The sequence below is a fragment of the Erpetoichthys calabaricus genome, chromosome 7 (genome assembly GCF_900747795.2).
Source record: "Erpetoichthys calabaricus chromosome 7, fErpCal1.3, whole genome shotgun sequence".
Classification (NCBI taxonomy): domain Eukaryota; kingdom Metazoa; phylum Chordata; class Cladistia; order Polypteriformes; family Polypteridae; genus Erpetoichthys; species Erpetoichthys calabaricus.
Genome location: NC_041400.2, coordinates 102,006,373 through 102,025,149, shown reverse-complemented (window position 1 = coordinate 102,025,149; position 18,777 = coordinate 102,006,373). Strand labels below are relative to the sequence as shown.

At 36.4% G+C, this 18,777-nt stretch overlaps 1 protein-coding gene across 2 annotated transcripts in view; it reads right to left on the bottom strand.

Annotated features, from left to right (window-relative positions):
• Positions 1-9,457, bottom strand: part of megf10 (multiple EGF-like-domains 10) — a 270,730-nt gene extending 261,273 nt beyond the window's left edge. For both annotated transcript variants that reach the window (XM_028805234.2, XM_051929641.1), the window contains exon 1: positions 9,201-9,457. The gene's annotated coding sequence lies outside the window, so the exon portion shown is untranslated. The remainder of the gene's footprint in view (positions 1-9,200) is intronic.
• Between the last annotated feature and the right edge of the window lie 9,320 nt (positions 9,458-18,777).

The following is an 18,777-nucleotide window of genomic DNA, read 5'->3' as shown; positions in this document are numbered from 1 at the left end:
CTATGAAATGTGTTCCATGTTACAGGTTCCAGGATCAGTTACAGCAGCATTGCACAGAAGAAGCAATTTAGAGCCACTAGTTCACTTAACACATGCATTTTTAGGATGTGATAGGAAAACTGCAGGACTACATGCAGGCTCACTACAGACAATCCTTAGTCTGAGATTTAAACCTTTGTCTCCTGGGCTTTAAGACAGCAAAACTAATGACTATGCCACCGTGTCACCTAGTCTAACATAATAAACAATCACTTTTCAGTTTTATATACTGTTAGGCCATGAATGAGTGGACAACATTGTAACTCCTCATACTATTTACATTTTTTGTAAAATTTTTTTGTAATTTGTGTACAGCAGATATTTTTTCAGGTACAATAAAGAAGTAAAAGGGAGCACAATCATATGCAACTAGTGGTAGGCACTACCATCACAAAAGTTCTTAACTAAGAGAACCATATTGTAATATTTCAATTTATTTGTTACAATATTGGCATATAGACATTTGTTGGGGGGAATGTTGCAGACTGCAACAATATTTTGTCACTTTTTAAATTAGTTGGAATCACTATTAGTTTTACTGAATCAGCAGCAATTTCGGTGTTATTTCTAAAATTAGCATGTCTTTTAAAACATACATTACAAAAATGCCTAAAACATGTTTTTCCATCGTAAACATTTTATAAAAAGAAACTTTTCTAAATATGCAAGATACTGTGAAATTAATTGATGCATTTATTACTAGTAAGATTGACTACTACAATGCGCTATTCGCTGGGTTTTCAAATCATTGTTTACTAATTCTATATTTAATAATTTGTAAAATGTATACATAGATTTTACCTGAAAACTTGTCACAGTGCGCTGTTCCGGCACTCAATGAAGAGTGCTATACAAAAATAGATTTGGTTTTTGATAGCTTTCACTTGTACTAGTTTTGGAAAAGTTTAATTTCACTAACATTTTAGTTTTATTTGTTTCTGCAATGGTGTTAAGTCACATCATGTGACCTAGCCATCGCAGTTGTAAGATTTGTTATGTTATAAATTTATATCAGTGACGGTTTGCATTATCCATCGGTGGAAAACAATGTCTTGTTTCATGCAGAATAGTTAACTTACTTTCCAAGTAGGCCTTAGTAGTAGCTTTGTTTTTGCCTTTTTTACCACAACTTCTGATTAACATCTTGCCCTGTGATTTCTGGCTGCCCAGTTATTTTTTGAACTCCCAGTTTTGACCCATTTTTGTACCTGACTTCAATACCATCTCCTAGTCTTTCCATTCTTCCATAATATTCTTCAGATACTTACAATATGTGACTCCTAACACCTATTAATTTGCTTCCCAAAACCATTAGAGAGCAACAAATATTAGCAAAGGAGGATATGCACTCTGCTTATTGCTATTATGTATAAGCCAGGGTTTGCCCTGAATTATGCTTAAATTCTGTTTTTATACCTTTTTATTTAATTATTATTGTTGTATATGTTTATTCTTAATATAATTATACTGTATATTTTTATCACTTTTGTTAATTGTTTGGTTTCTGTGTGTGCATCATTTTTTTGCCATATCCGTTGTGTGTGGTGGGAGGTTCCCCAAGAGGTGGGGACACCTGTCAATCTCCATTGAGGGACTGCTCCCACCACTATAAAGGCTCAGGGGAGTGTCAGTCCCTGTATGCACTTGTTGGATGGGGAGTGTCTCCTTTTTGCTATTGCTTATTGTTTGAATTAAATGAGTTTTTTTTTATATTACACTGTTTTGTCTTTGGCTCGTGATTTCTGGATCTTGCATTGGGCCTTTTTTTTTAACCAAGGATTGTCCTTAGGCAACTCCTTTGTGCCACATTTTCTCTTTTGAGCCTTTTCTTATAGTTTTCCTGCTTTGTGCATAAATTTCCATTTTACAAAGAGTTTTTTTTTTCTACACTAGCCCGGGGTTATTTTTTTTATCTAGTGGGGCATTTTGAGAGTATTTTGGGACATTTCAAACTATGTTTTTGAAGTTTAAGAGTTAAGCACATTTTAGCCTGGTGTATGTCCAAGCCAAGCATTCAAGTGGGTGCTAGAGTGCCTTTTGATGCACGTCCTCTTGGCAGGTTGGTGGGACTCAGGCCCGGTGCCCTGGCTATATCTGAAGGCCTCACATCTCTTAGGCCATTTGGGATTAGTGAATCACAGCAACTGTAAAGCTTTAGAGAAGCTGAATATGAGATTAGATGTGATCAAGACCTAGACATTTGTCAGAAACTGGGAGATCGAAAGATCTGGTGACAAAATCAAAACGTTAAGCAAAAATAAAGGTCAGGATGTCAAAAATGTTTGTTGAGAAATAAAAACACATGCACAGGGAGGAATTTTTCAAAGACTGATGCAGAAGTGCAGCAAAGGGTGACCTCATTGCAAGTTAATATCAGAGTCAAAACCTTGATAACTCCTCCCCCAGCACCAGGATAGCACCCTAAATAATGAGTACACAGAATAGCGATGTCCATAGTAAACAAGATGGCAGTGGAGATAGTTCCAAACTATACATTATAGCAAGGAATTTAAAGAGACTGATTCCTTGACCAAAAAATAACCCAAATAAGAGTTTCAAATGACATAATTTCATATAGATAGAAGAAGTAAGAGTTATTAAACAGTAACCTCATAACAACAGGTAATCTGGGCTTCACTGATACTTCTCTGCAGTGAGGGGAGGGAATGGTGCAAATGGTTTGACACTGGAAACTTTGTACTGAATTCACATGCTATGCAAGTTTCCTCAGTCAGCTCTTTTATGAATTGGAAGCTCTGAGTTGGACAATTCAGAGAAAACAATGCTGCCTAATTTTTTTAAGTTGTGATATAACACTGACCTTTCACCTGAGTTAATAATATATAAAAAAATTAACTTGTCAGCTATGAATATGATTTTTTGGTTAGTTATTTCTAATAGCAACACATCTAATTTTGATGCACCTCATTTACTCTTATGAAAAAATAAAGTTTACAGTTCATTATTTTTTGTGTGGACTATGTACCAAATTTACAGCAACTTTGAATTTCTTTCCAAAATCTGTTCTTATCTTAATGAAGTAGGAAGGTGAAACATTACAAGAGGGAACTTCGAAAACTCATGTGACTTATGAACACAGTATTACTGCATGGTGCCCAGAAGTAATTGTAAACTATGGTTTAAAAGTTGGTGGTAGGGGGAGATGACCAGGACTTGACTAGTAATGTGGAGGGAGAAGGAGTAAGGAATGCCTGAGTGGTAGGCGTAATGATTATTAAGGATGATTTGCAAAGAGACAGGTCGATATATTTGCTGGTAGCCATGCGCTCAATCTGTTTAGATAGGACTTACAGGCTTTAGATTTTTATTATTTTACCTAGTGTCTATGCTTGCTTCATTGCCAGTCCTAACTGATTTATCTATTACACTGGTCTACAAAAAATATTTTTTGTTTGCTACTGGGAACTTTAGAGCAGCTCTTTATTAAGTTTTTTACACTGATTTCATACATGAATTCAGAATTAAGCTAGCACGTCAGGTTTTTGAAATATACATCATTGACGTTTTGACACTTTTGAATATCAATATCATATATCAACACGATATCTGGAGTGTGGACTATGTCCCACTAAAATTGTTTTGATGTGTTTATTCTGAAAACAAACCAGAAGACGATACCAGAGACACGTTAAAGCATATTTAGGTCAATTTACCTCAATATAAAAGTGAGGTCAGCGTGCCCAAAAATGCTACAGGCACTCTCTTTTGTGCTTGTACTGCACATCCGTCTCTCTTTGCAAGAACCAACAGTAGTCACCCATCATGCTCGGAGTGAATTTTCCCCAATATCAGTTTTCCATCACCTTTATATCTTGATGAAATCTTTCCCTATACTCATCGCTGACATCACCCAGGTTTGGTGGAAAAAAGTCGAGATGAGAATGTAAAAAATTAATCTTTACTGACATTCTGGCTCCCATAAGCTGATACGCTTTCAGCAGGTTCTCCACAAGCTCAGCATTATTCTCTGCTCTGTGACTGCCAAGAAAATTCTGAACAACCTGCACAAATGCTTCCCATGCTGCTGACTCAGTGGGCTTCAGTTCCCTTTTGAACTCATTGTCAAGCATCAGTTCACGGATTTCAGGGACAATAAAAACACCTTCCTTAATTTTGGCTTCACTTTCTCTAGACCAAACTTATTTCTTAAATGCTGAAAAGCATCACCGTTTCTGTCCATCACCTTGACAAAATTTTGAAAGTAATGGTGAATCTAACGAACAAAATGTCCTGAAATGCAATGTTATATTTAACAGTAAAACCTCTACCTACTGCACTGTCATGTCTGAGTTGTGTCATTATGCTTTAGAGTCATATAAGACCTGGTAATCAGTAACAAATATTTTTTTCTGCTAATTAAAAATTAATAATTTTTAAATAAATTTATTAATGACAAGGTAAACAACTCACAGCTGTTAGTAATGTGTGGCAAATTCTTTTATCTCAATGGCATCCCTAGTGGAATTACTGGTATTTATCAAAATGGTTATCCACCTTTACTGTCCAGTCAACCTAGTTGTCCAAGACCTGGAACATCATAAGTAGAAAACGGGATGTGCTGGACGAAGACGGTTTTCAGATTTGGAGTCAGCAAGTGAAACCTGTTAAAATAAAGGTGAATGACTCCCAGTAGCAAAATGTTTGTTGACCAGTGTTATCATTAAAACTAGTTATCTATATTATTTTTGTCTTGGTTGTTTGTGTTTAGGTTCAGGATTTGCCCATGAGCATCCCCTACAGTTCATATTGTATATGCACTTATGCACAAGATGAGCATACAGCTCTGATGATGCTACAATAAAAGGTTTTAATATCGCCGTGCTTGGCTACATTTTCATAAAGGAATCTCTGACAAATGATTGCAAGGATGAGGAGAGCAAACCTCTTTACATCAGGAAATTCCATATCTAGTTGTTAATGCTCATAACCTAGGCTTTTAAATGTCACCTTGCAGAGATGTTATAGCCACTTATCATTCTGTGATAAAGTCAGTCACATATTATGTTGTTTTCTTTTTTTTAGCAAGACACTGAGGTAAGCCAACCATGTATAATGGCTTATTTGTGAAGCTGCTTTGTTAAAGCTGCTCTGATACAAAGGCTGCCACTGCAGTCTGTGTCTGGAAAGTGAAGCAGTACACAAATCCATCATGCTGCAGTCAAAAGCAGTGGAAATTCTTCTATCAAAGTCATTAAATGCCTTCAAGCGCCTTTTTTAAAATCAGCTGACTGTGGTAATGGATTGAACTCTTTTCTTTTTAATCTTCTAGAGTCTGTAAATATTGTGTAAAATTACAGGCCCTTAAATATTAGGTTTAACAGTACACTGTAAAAAATGTCAGTAAATTTAACGGTAAAAATACTGTGAATGGTGAAATTAAAATACCTTTTCTAAAAAAAGAAAAGTTACCTTATGTTGTACTGAAAATTACCTGTATATTTTAAACAATACATTTCACTATTTTTTACAGTCAAATTCTGTAAAATCGATATTTTTCTACCTTCAAAATATGCTATATACCATTTACTTTTATATTATGGTTACACTGAAAAAACACTGTTAATTTTACAGTGTAAAACTGTTAAATAGCGAAGGTAAACAACTGTAAAATGTAAAGCGCTGTTTCAGTAACACCGAAGTTATGATATTTGCATAAGGAAACGCCCCCTTTTACCATATTGTTCCTGGTGAACCGCATACCTTTGCACAGTAGGGAAAAAATTTAAACAAAGTTAGCAGACTTATGTTTCCCTGAGTGCTGAAGGTTTTTTGAGGTTATGGAAGCTGATACATGGTGGGTTGTATTTGATAAGCTGGCACACCTTTAGGTCACCACCAAAGCAAACTTTACTTCTTCATCAGACAATGTGTCATCATTTCCTTAAACAATGGATTCTTTTCAATGCATAATACAACACGATTGCTATTGGTTATTGTTACTTTACTAATGCAGACTGTGTACTGGTATTTGATCCTGACAACATGTTCTAATGGTTTAACGATTGGCATATTTATTACAGTGCATGGATTTCAGGTTATGGTTAAACATTCACTTCTATTGTAATGTGTTGTAAAGAAAAAAAGAGTTATTTACTATAAAGTTATACCATAAACCTAAAAATATTGTCACCTTCTTTTCACAGTCAAATTCTGGTAACCACAGCTGCCAGTTATTTTATCGTAAATATAACATTTTATTTTTTATAGTATAGAGTTTTCCAGTCATTTTATTTCCATGTTCATCTCTGAAACTTCACATTTGGATGAAACAAAGACAGGTGCAGCTCAGGTTTAACCAGCAAACTACAATCTTAAAAAAAAGGTGCCAAAATGGTTCTTCAGAGCAAAGCCATGGGAAACCCATTCTTGGTTCCCAAAAGAACCATCCATATGAAGGTCCCAGAAAATAACATTTATTTATTTATTCAGATCTATAAAAGTTTCCACAGCTAAGAGAACAGATTTGTGAAATACCAGTGGTTCATTACTTTAAAAGGAATCTTGCGTCATGCATTAACACAGGCCAGGTCGGGTTTTCTTATCTATTAGTATCCTGTTAAGCTACCTAACTAAAAGTCATAGATTTCTGTTTTGCCCAAATATTACGAACCTTTTCAAAGCCCAAAGAACCAATTTCTTACGCAAAGAACCCTTTCAAGGTTGAAACAGTTGTTTGTCAAGCAATGGTTCCTCGATGAACTACGCAACTCAGTAAAGTGCAATTATAAAAAGATTATTTTTAAGAGTGTATACCAACAAAAGTCACACATCATTTAAAATATGGGGCCTTCGTGGCTGATTGACAGTCACAATGTCAAATAAACAAATACTCTACAATCCATTTTGTTTAAAATTCAATTCATTATTTCAAGTAGCTGGGATTCAATCCCAGATCCTTGGGGTTATGAGGTAGTTATGTCAACCACACAGTCGCTGTGGCACCCCATCACCAAAATGGGAATTATATACAGTATATATTCACTGCAAAAAGACTTTTTTTCTTTTGCTTTGTTGTTTATCATCCTTTCCATATTTAACTTCATGTTAATTCCATGTAACGACAAATTCACAACCCAGACTAATAAAGCCAGGCTATCATGAAACATCATATTGTGCACCTCACTATTGCTGCACAGGAGGCAAAGAAGACACAAATGTATTCAGAAAGTGTATTATATATTTAGCAGACACCTTTATCCAGGTTGGGATACTTTACAGCTGTTTATAGATATTTCTGGGGGAAGTAAACTGGCAAATATTTGGATTACAGTTTAGAGCCTAGGCCACGACAGCACAGTGTCTGCACACTGGTCCAACTGCTTGTGCATTTCCATGCTTGATGGCTGGCAGCTATCCTTGTGAATCTGTCTTTGAACTGAACAACTAGAATAATTCTGCTTGGATATAACCATCTACTAATAAGGTCAGTCACGTGTACAGAGTGAAATTCTTGTCTGCATGTGCTAATCCATATGCAGCAATGTCAAGACAGGCTCTGCCAACCTGCACTAGAAAACAAAGATTCAGGAATTGGGATAACTATTCATTGTACAACACTAACTATTCACCTTAATAAAAGGATAAACATTGATGTATTTGTCCGGTTGCTTTGTCACTGTCATTGTAACAGATGGTGCATCACAAACATTTTAATGCATTTAAGTACTGCAAATGTTTGTGATGTGCCATCTGTTGGAATAATAAATGCAATGTATTTTATTACTCCATGCAATACAAAAAACATTCCATTAGATGGTGCACTGCAAATGTGAACGCTGAGGTCTAAATTTATTACTTAGATAGATAGAGATTTCAACCTGTCTTAGATGCAGGTAGCACAGAAAGTAAAAATATGTAAACAACTGCAAAGTATTATGACCTTATGAGTCAGGGTGTCTGCTAGATAATCAGTCACTTTCTCTGAATAGTCAGCTAAAGTCATTTTCAAATATTTTAAATGTATACATTTATTCAATTGGTTAAAGTCTTGTTATTGCCGCAAACTGCCACTTTAAATTCCTATTGAAATTTGTATAAGCTCTCATACTATTAATACACCTAATTTCAAAGTCTTAGCGGACACCTTTTTTTAGGTGATCGTACCACTTAATCATTAATTATCTAACAGCTTTTTTGATATCCATAATAATTAAAGCATTATATATTGGAAATCTGCAAATGGCGTCCCGACCTATGCTGTATCGTGCCCGATGCTGATCTCTCAAATAAGCTCTTCTAGATAACAGATGGATGAAAACGCAAAACGTAATGCCTTATGGTTGGGGGTGTCCAGAACGAAGCCTCCCACCGGAGATGCGTCCATTTTACAAATTAAACCAGTTATTCCCACGGTGCACAGCATTCCTTGAGCTACTGGCATTCGGGTGAACAAGTGCGCATTTCTCTGTTATGACCTGGCCAAATTTTAACATAAAAATATACTAAAACTGGAAAAGTTTCAGTATTACAAATATACTAAAACTGTACCTCTCCAACTTCAGCAAACTGCGTAAAGTTTAAATGCAAACAGTTCTCAATAATTAAAAGACGGCTATGCTAACACATCCGATAAATATATGCATAACACAAATGATCCTACAAGTCACGAAATCTGTACAAATCTGCGTAAATCTGTTTACCGACAAAAATATAAGTTGGGCAAACCAGTCTCTCTAATAGGTAAAGTAGAATGCTTGCAGAAAAGTTTTAAAAGCCAAAGGCAAAAAGAAAAACGTTTAGAAACAGCAAACCTTGACACACAGCGTATAACTTCAAGCAGAGTTTAAAGCGACAACTCTCCTTAACATTACCATAAATCAAGAGTGTTCTTTATGTGTGTCAATGGTGTAAATAATACGAGAAGAAAAACAAGTGTCAATGTTTCCTAGGAGTTAAGCAACTGGGGAAAAGAAGCCACGAACAAACACTTAAAGGTTTTGTGAGTAAATTCAATTTTATGTGAAAAAAATTGGGAAAGCAGTCCGTTATGTACAGAACTGCATGACAAGACCTTGCATTTTATTAATTTTATTATCCAGTTGTATCTAATAAGGTAAAATTAGACAACTTCTAAAGTGCCTAAAGCCCTGACCAAACAAAATAGCAAATAACGAGTTAATTTTAGAAAAGCGTTTGTTTACCTTGCTAGCAAAGTTGGAATACTCTCTGGAAGTTCATGAATCCCACGTTTTAATTTCTTGAAAATCCAGTGTACTTGCTGTTTATAATGTCCAAATAAAAGAGACAGTATATAAGCAAATGCATAAAATATTCCCTCCGATCCTTACACAGCCATCAGGGGCTGAGCCTTAAAACTTGGTTAATCGGTGGTCCGGTGTTGCAGATTGTGTGAACACTTCGGGATGCACGGTCTGTCTGCATTGATCACATAACAGTGGCTGTGGGAAAGAAAAAAAGGGGGGGATTTGACTCGCTCCTCAGCCAGTTGTGGTGATCTCAGCGCACTCCGGACCAATAAGCGCCACGAGATGCCTGGTCAATTCACTGGTCAGTTACTGGAAAAGAAACAATACGAAACTGCAGCAAAATTTAAGAACGGATGACAGCTTTTGTTTTCTTCCCCTTTTCTTATTTATTGAGTTAGTTTAGTTGATGTGCTGATGACATACGATTCCAGCAAGTGCACGAAATTCAACGATTTACATTTATATTACGCTACTGATTGAAATTTCACTGCTTCTTGAAGTAATTGGCAGTCTTGCAAAACAACATCAGAAAAACTGGTCAATATTACTTTCTGAAAATGAAAAGCGAAAATTCCACGGCGTCTTTGGGGTGTGTAAAGTAAGCCTACACAACCTTTGATAGAAGAAGCACGCGCTAACAGTACAGGTCCGTATTCGAACCCATATTGCTAGAGCTACGCAATTAGCCTTCTTTAACACTTCTTCACTATGCAACACCTTCTATAACTCCAAAACTTCACATCCATAAAGTGAACGATTTCTAAAGAAGCTGCTTAAAATATGTAACGACTGAGTATTTGGTGGTAGTTAAATATGTGAAAGTGGATGAGTAAGTGAATATATCCTTAACTGGCGTCCCGCTAAAGGTGGCTGCGTAATATGAAACGGCCAAGATTTATGATTTCGAGTTAAACATGTATTTCATTGGAAGAGAACCTGAGAGTAATCTATCATGAAAACGCCTTGTCCCAGAATTAATTTAACTTAATCACTGTTGAACTCTTCCACATCTGGTTTCAGAAATGAACTGTTCAGTGTGCCCATCTTCCCGACGATATAGCGCTACGGCCATGGTTAGTGTGTAACTTGTGCTGGAAGAAGCTAAGTGGATAAGCGCCCTCAACCTGTGACTCTCCAAAGGAATAAACGGATTTGTGAAAAGAACACGTTATAAAGTGCGATTTGGTTCGAATACGCTAAAGCTACCTAAGCGCCAAACCTATATATATATATATATATATATATATATATATATATGAATGTTTGTTTCCATTGAAAATCAATAATTTATGGTGAGAAAAAAAATCGAAGAGTTAAACGGAAAAGTTTAAGGAAAATTGAGAAACGTCATGTTTTTTAACTTTTCAATAATACCTTCTATACCCGTGCCTTTATTATGAATAAAATTCGTTGTGTAATGAAATAGTTCATAAACGATCACATAAATAAAACATATAATAACCGACAGTCTTAGAGGTGCTTGTGCATGTGCTTTTTAAGATACTTAGTTTTAGTCAATACATGGTAAACGCTAGTCTAAAATTAATCTCATATTTTATTGGTTGTGGAGGGTCAGCGCTAAGAAACCCCCGAGATGTGATTGATAACGGATAAACGTTTTAAGATCATCCTGCCCTCGCCCAATACAAATCTGTGAGGAAATTGGCCTGTGTGCCTCTGCGCATGCGAAGTGCGCCGTCTGCTGGATTGATCGCATTTTGTAAGAACGAGCACAAACGGAAAACGCTCAAAAAACCTCCGCCAGCATCAAGTTTCCCGGATAGATTAAAAAAGTTTTAAAATAATTAGTGACGAAAGCTTGATGCATATAATCCGTATAAGCACAGATCAGCTTTGTACATCAATTATTTTGATTTATTTTCGTATGTCGTGGTTTAGCATGAACTAGCATGAGGAAAGAAAGCCAGGTAAGTTACAATTCCACCCAGTTTTCTTATTTTCTGTTAATATCTGCAAGCATCCACTTTTAAACGCGGTTCAATCCCACTCTAGATACTCAGGTAGCGAATGCTTGTGTCACACTGATCCACAGATGGGTAACATACTCCTAAAAATAAGATTTCTTCAATGGCATTCCTTCCTAATATGTAGAAAAAACTAGGGGGGTGGAGGGACTAAATCTTTAATATATGATAGGCTACCTCGCAGGACACTAACAGATTATGAAAATTGGACTTAGCCTGTTATTTTTTTAGTGTTATGCAGCAAGAGTCCTTTTAAAATCATGACGTATTAGTATTTCACAAATCTGTTACCATCTGTTCATGGTTATTTATGGATCTAATGAAATAAAAGTTCTTTAACGAACTTTCATGTAGATGGGTCTTTTGAGACCAAAAAATGGTTCCCTTTTGGCATCACCCTGAAGAACTACTATGACACCATTGGTTTTAAGAGTGCAGTTCAAAAATGTGGAACTGGGGAAGTTTAGTGTTGTCAGTTGAACTGACATGCACCTCTTAATGGAGGTGGAGGGGGTGGTGTGGATTGAACATATTGCAAGAAAAAACAGTTTACCTACTGTATGTAGTAAATATTTTCTTACATCTCAAGTATATAATACACAAGAGGTAGCACTAACTGAAACATTAATGAAAAAAAAAAACCTCACGGAGAATAACAATGATTTTGAAAAAGATGTAGATTTATATAAGGATTTGAAGGTAAGAGCAGCTAGATAAGATGCCAATAGCAGTCATTAGGGTATGCCAGTAAGAGTCAGTTAATTGAAAATTTGATGTACCAAATATGATAACCTTTTGGAATACATTTAAGGGCATCCACTACATGAATCTATTAGTAGGATTTTAGTAGATCTCATAAATCTAGTTTATGCTGACCGATGATCATAATTTCAACATTATGGCCAAGGTCATCAACTTGAAGCAAGGTTTTATTCACTTCCTACTAGATTTTAACAGTTTGGAAACTGAGATAAGTAAGCATTATTACCTCATCTGTTGTCAGGTTAAATACAAATGTCAGCCTCTTCTGTCAGGCATGTAGACTTCATAGAGTGTTCTTCAAGAAAAGGCATCCAATAAATTCTACAGGGTGGTTCACTCAAAAGAGGCCCCAAATATTCTGTTGTAACTCCCATTAGGATGAAGCAATCTGAACCAAAAAATACTCTATATACCTTGATGTATGTGTAATCAATTGCATTACATGCAATGCTGGAAGTAGTGTCCGTTTTCTGCCACTCCATGTTCCTGAACGTATCGGCAAGCGTCTCCAGGGGGAATAGCAGCAATTTCATGTTGGATGTCTTCTTTCAAATCTTCCACAGTGTGAGGTTTATTCCGGTATGACTTTTCCTTTAAGCATACCCCAAAGGAAGAAGTCTGGTGTTGTCAGATCTAGCGATCATGGTGGCCAAAGACCCTATGAAATTACCCTGTTGCTGAAGAAAGACTCAATTTCTGCCATGCTCCTTGCCGATGTGTGACACGTTGCTCCATCTTGCAGGAAGTAACCTTCCTTTAATTCACGATCATCCAGTTGATTATGACATCGCTTAAACCACGGGTGTCGAACTCCAGTCCTGGAGGGCTGCAGTGGCTGCAGGTTTTCATTCTAACCATCTTCTTCATTAGTGACCAGTTTTTGCTGCTAATTAACTGGACTCATGCTCCTTAGTTGTTTCTTTTTCCTTAATTAGCAGCCAAACAGTAATGAGACGCGAAACAAGCTGCCACATGACCATCCACTGCGGCCCTCCAGGCCAGGAGTTCGACACCCCTGCCTTAACAGGTCCAAAACACCACTTATAAAAAGTTGTTTTGCAGGACATTAAGTGCCAGGGGTCAAGTAACAGTAAATTAAAAGGAGATATAAATAATTAGAAATAATTATTATCTATATTTATGTAATCTTTTATGAATTATTAATGTACCAGTAACGGCACACTGCACAATAACATGCAGTGAATACACTTGACTTATAGTTTTCATCTTCTTTCTCTGTACGTTTAGCATTCGTTTGCTCAGAGGTTAATGCGCTTGCTGCTTCTTGAGCAGCTCTTCTTTTCTCCACCCTAGCGGCCTGCTTCTTCTCTTCTTTGCGCGTTAAAACTGATTAAGTCAGTGTTTGTGTTGCAATTACTTTGGACATTTTCTATAATTTTTAAATTAAGCTGGCACTCAAGTCTTCAGTCAAGAGGTAGGGGAAGTGACAGTGAATGTGGTAGGGATGAGAAAGGCGCCCATTGCACATGTATCGCACGGCCGCCCTGCTGGCCAGTACCAAGAGTTGATATTACAATGAAATACAATTAAAATAGGAATAACCTTGGAGTCAATCATCACCCCGAAAACGGATAGTAGACGTCACGTAGTATACGTGTACCAAATTTCAGGTCAATAGGTCAAACAGTTTGCAAGCTACAGGTGATTTTAAAATCCTGGACAGACAAATGAACAGCCACGGTAGCATATTGTATATAAAGATAGCTGAATGACCAATACTGTCTCTGACTATACCGTCTCTGGGCTAGCTGAACATATTTTACGCATAACAGAATTGGGGAAAAAGGGGAGATGAATAATTAGAAAGAGGAAAAGCCAAATTGTGATCTAAGGATAGGCTGAAAGTCAGAATAGTGGGAAAGGTCAAAGTAACTTTTATCAAATCCCAGTACACAAAGCAGAAGTGAAAGTTGAAAGAAAACAAAGCAGAGTTCCTCACAATAGCTAGAATTCTTAGTTCTGACTAGGCTACAACTCATTGTTTTTTCTTTTTTTTTTTTCCTTTTTTTAAAATTTTAAATAAGGCAGGAGCCTGTACTGGATGTACAAGGATGCAGCACATTAAAGTGAAGATAGACTGTAATACTAAAAGCAAGCCAAAATCATATCATGGTGGACAAATATCAAACAAAAAAGCCCAGAACATGAGATTAAATCATTGATTAAGAACTTGGCAAGAACGTCAATGACCAAAATGTTTCATGTGGCCAAAGCCAAAATACAAAACATAAATCAAAGTTGGGGAACAGTGAAAAATTTGTAACCAGAGATTTCTTTAACAATAATAATAGATTTCTTTTTTATTTTTGCAATGATTTATCCACAAATTTCGATAGGCAGGAAGTGTGCAATGCTGACATTTGAACTATTGTGGTAATGATATCATGCATCATACACTTCTGGTCATCCTAGCAACAGCCTAGTAGCCATACTGTATATAACAGGGCAAAAAAAATGTCAGGGCAAATAACAAAAACAAAATGGCGTCATGGAAAAGCATCTTTCAAAAAGAATATCTTCAGAAATATTTTAAAGCAAAAATCAATCTGACAGTTAAAATACTAGACCTCTAAAATACCCAAAACAATATCTCCACTATTTTTAGAGGCCAAGAAAAAGGCTGTACAATTTTAAAACAAAGTTCAGATCATGTCACGTGCCTCGCCTATGTAAACAGCAACAGCCCGTTTCTCAATAAATAAACATGGCAACAAACATGAAAATAGATTAACAAAATAGTTTTGCCTGATAGAAAATGTTCATATTGTTCATACTGGCACCCTTTAATATCATAATTATAGGTCTTTCAAGGTGGAAATTGGCTGCTGTAATGAATGTGTGCTTGTGTGTTTAAACCTTAGATGAGTTGTCTAAAAAAAATTCATGTGCATTGGCACTGGCTCCTTTTTGATGATTCATTGACTATTCATTTTATATCCTACAAAACGTATTATCTGCAACCAAAAGGCAATGTTTTGTTTTGCCAATCTAAAATTAACTACTGAATGTTAGTGTGTGCACCTGAATAGAGTGAGAGTGGTTAGTCTGGGGCCTTCTGGAGAGAATGACTTACATGAAAAGTCCATGAGAACTCTGTGTGTATCAAGTGTTTCATTCATTAATTGTTGAGTTTATCTTGTTACAAAAGTCCAGTGAGTCTTTTCTTGCAAATTTTTACATATGATGAGTACAAAATCAAAATTGTGAAACTTCCCATGTACAGCTTATGAGGTGGCCTGATTCATCACTACCCCATAATATAAGGAGATTCATTTGAAAGAGGTCCCAAAAATTCTGTAATAACTCTCGCTAGGATGGAGCAATCTGAACGAAACAATGTGCAAGATGCTCCTCAGTATATGGAGCTTCAAAGAAGCCAGGATGCCACTGCGTCAGAGCTATGAGGTAGGCGCCGGAAAGCCATTGTGATGTTCAACCTCAGTTTGCAACTTCTGGGTGCATACCACCTGTACCCCTTCACTCAGTCACTTGGCTTCTCATCAGGATGGTGGTGGTCAGTATTGAGCAGCACTTCTTCATGGTGCGAACCAATTGGGTCACCAATTCATTTAAACCAGGGGTGGATAATGTCGGTCCTGGAGAGCCACAGTGGCTACAGGTTTTCATTCCAACCCAATTGCTTAATTATAAACCAATCCTTTCCAATCTCAGACATTATTTAATTTTATGGCTTGTTAGTCTGCAATGTAAGACTCTTATATTGTAGATTTTTTCCTTTCCAAGGATATCATCAAAATGATTTGAAGCCTAAAACGGATCATTTTCAGTCTGTCACATTTTCTATTAATTGTTTTATTAAATCCAACAGTGGATGATGAACACGCAGAGATGTAAACCAAGACAAGCTAGATGGTAAACTGCTGAGTGCTTTGTCATTTACATCTTATTGCTAATAAGGAGCCACTAAAACAGTGAATGCAGCTATTTAAGATTGAAATAAGCAATTAAGGGTGGGGAACCTTAGCAAGTGAGACCACTAAAATGTCACTTCAGCAATAAGTGCTTCATCAGCAGTAATTGACTTCTCATTAAGAAATTGGGTTGGAACAAAAACATGCAGCTACTGTGGCTCTTCAGGACCGACATTGCATACCCCTGATCTAGTGCAATGATGCACTTATATTTTGGAAGAACACTGATATTCTTGTAGCAACCACTAGGTGGGGATATCACAAAGCGTAGTTTTCCCGTGATGCAAGTTCTGAATTCAAGTCATTTAGAGCTCTTCTCTTTTTTTTTCATTCTAGCTTTTTCATCTATAAATTTACCCAGTTCTAATCATCTCCCCCTTGAAAGTAATTGTTAAATTTAAGGTATTTGCTATAAACTAACACTTAGTTGTAAGTATTTTCTGGCTAAAATGTTTTTGTACTTAGGTTTTGTATTTTTTTTTACTTCACAGTAATTATTTTAGAGTAGAATAAACCTCTGTAACATTACAAAAAATTAACAATCATCATTGAACAGTGTACTATACATGTAGTTGGAATAGACAAAAAACAATCATCATCATTAAAAAGTGGATGGGAATGTGGAACAAACGCACCAAGATATGTAATTGAAGCAGAAACCTTTAAGGAGAATCCAGATGATTTATTGGCATAGCTCAGCCATTAGCTAAACAAACAACCTTGATGGGCTGAATTGTTTCCTCTTGTTTGTCAAATTTCTTATGTTTTTCTTATGTTCTACTTAGTGCTGTTGTGTCAGCACCAGGGCTGCAGCTACAGTACAAGTATATGATAGATGTACTGTAAGGGTGTGGGACATGTATATCTCCTTTTACTAAGTAATGATATCCTTGGGCAGGCCTTTTAACATTTTAACCAGGAGGGTATTTCTATTAACAATTGCAAGTGTTTTTAAGTTGTGGAGCTATATGCCACAAGCCCTGATGTGGCTTTCTCATTCACCTCCTTTAGAGCAGTTCCGCTTAAGGCAACTCTTTTGAAGTAAAATAAAAAAAAAAGCCTAAATATAAAAAAATAACCTTTTTATTTTTTATAACATCAAGCAGGGCTGTTTCTGATTGATGACAAATAAGTCATTTAACTAACAGAAACCCAGGTGATGCCACCTTTTATTTCATTGGCTGTGTTCCATACCAAAGACAGACATTAATTTAGAAATATTCCTTAACCTCCCATAGATTTCATGCTTGATGGTCACCTATCTCATAGTTGCATGGATGTTACCGAGTCTTTGTTATATCCTTGGCATAGTGGAAGTACTCGGGCAAGCCTTCACTTGTGTGATTTATTGTTTAAAGGCTGAGCTGTCAATTCAAACGGGCAGACATTTCAAGGGTCCAGGTGCATTTATTTGAAACAAAGTGAGGATGGCAGTTTGAAAGATGATACATACCAAAGAGAATCTCCTGTGTTGTCCTTCCTCGACAATGGAATGCAATATATCTACTGTGTCATGTCAGACCGGACTGAACAAAAAAAAACTGCAAAATAAAAATCATGTTAGAGTATACATTAATTCTTGGTTTCTTTTTGCAAGGCCTATGTACTTGAGAACATATGCATATATCTATAGATCTAATTAGTTTAAGTTTCAGATTAAACCTTTCAGTTCTGTTTTAACTTATTGTTAAATTTATATAATAGCTAGCTGTTTTGAGGAGGCAGTATAGTAGTTGTGCTGATCACTCCATCATAGTGAGCTAAGGGGCACCACTCAGACTCTTTTTACCCACAGCCATTAAACTGTCTAATGACTCCTCCTATCCTAGCCACTGACAAGACACGCACTGGCGTAGGGATTATATTTCTTTACATAATAATACCAGGGGCCTCTGTCCCCTGCTCGCTTTGCTCGTTAACCCCTGCGCATGCCCTACGCACTAGTCATTTGCCGGATCTGCCGCTTGTGACGAATCATGCTGTGCTTTTGGATAAACATGAATATCAACTCTGTCTTTGATATCTCCGTCTTTCAAAACTATTATCGATGACAATTCATCACATGTTGATTTATTATATATGCGAGCGTGATCTTTTGGATTCATATAGAAATCCAAGAAAACTTCTTTGTCCGTGTTTTTCAGATAAATTTAGTGTAAAGTGACATACTTTTGGACGTATGGATTTGTATCCATTATTAGCTGTAGAATTTCTAATACATCCGATCATTTAACTCTTTCGATTCTATGTTGCATCGCTTCTCCGTGATCATAAATATAAACCTGATGGAATTGTGGTTTCTTTGAAATTAAACTTGTAGCAGCTTTAATTGTTGCGGGATCACACATTCTCATAGCGTATGGTCCTGAATCGTGTAAATCTACATTTTGAGCACTGAATGATGCGAACATGAACAAATTATTGTAGATGTGAATATTTTGCCTGCAATGTTTGTGGATTTCACTTTCACCAAATAACAAATCTTTTATTTCTTGCGGATACGCCCCTTCATTGGGAAGAAACACTACTTTTCCCTGATGGCGACACAAATTTGATGATCTACAAGTCTCCGACTTAAACTTTAAAGCCAAACAATATCTACATACTTCTGTCATATCACCTATGTCCATATATTCGATCTCTTTTCGTTGTTCCGTTATTTCACCGAGTAATAATTTCTGTTTGTTAGGGCTAATGCAATCATTACTATCAGTTTTTTGAGACTTTCGAATTTTAGTACTTTCATAATCTCTAACCTGCTCTGCATGTGTATCACGCCAAAGTTTTTGAACCTCTTTACGACGTTCTACA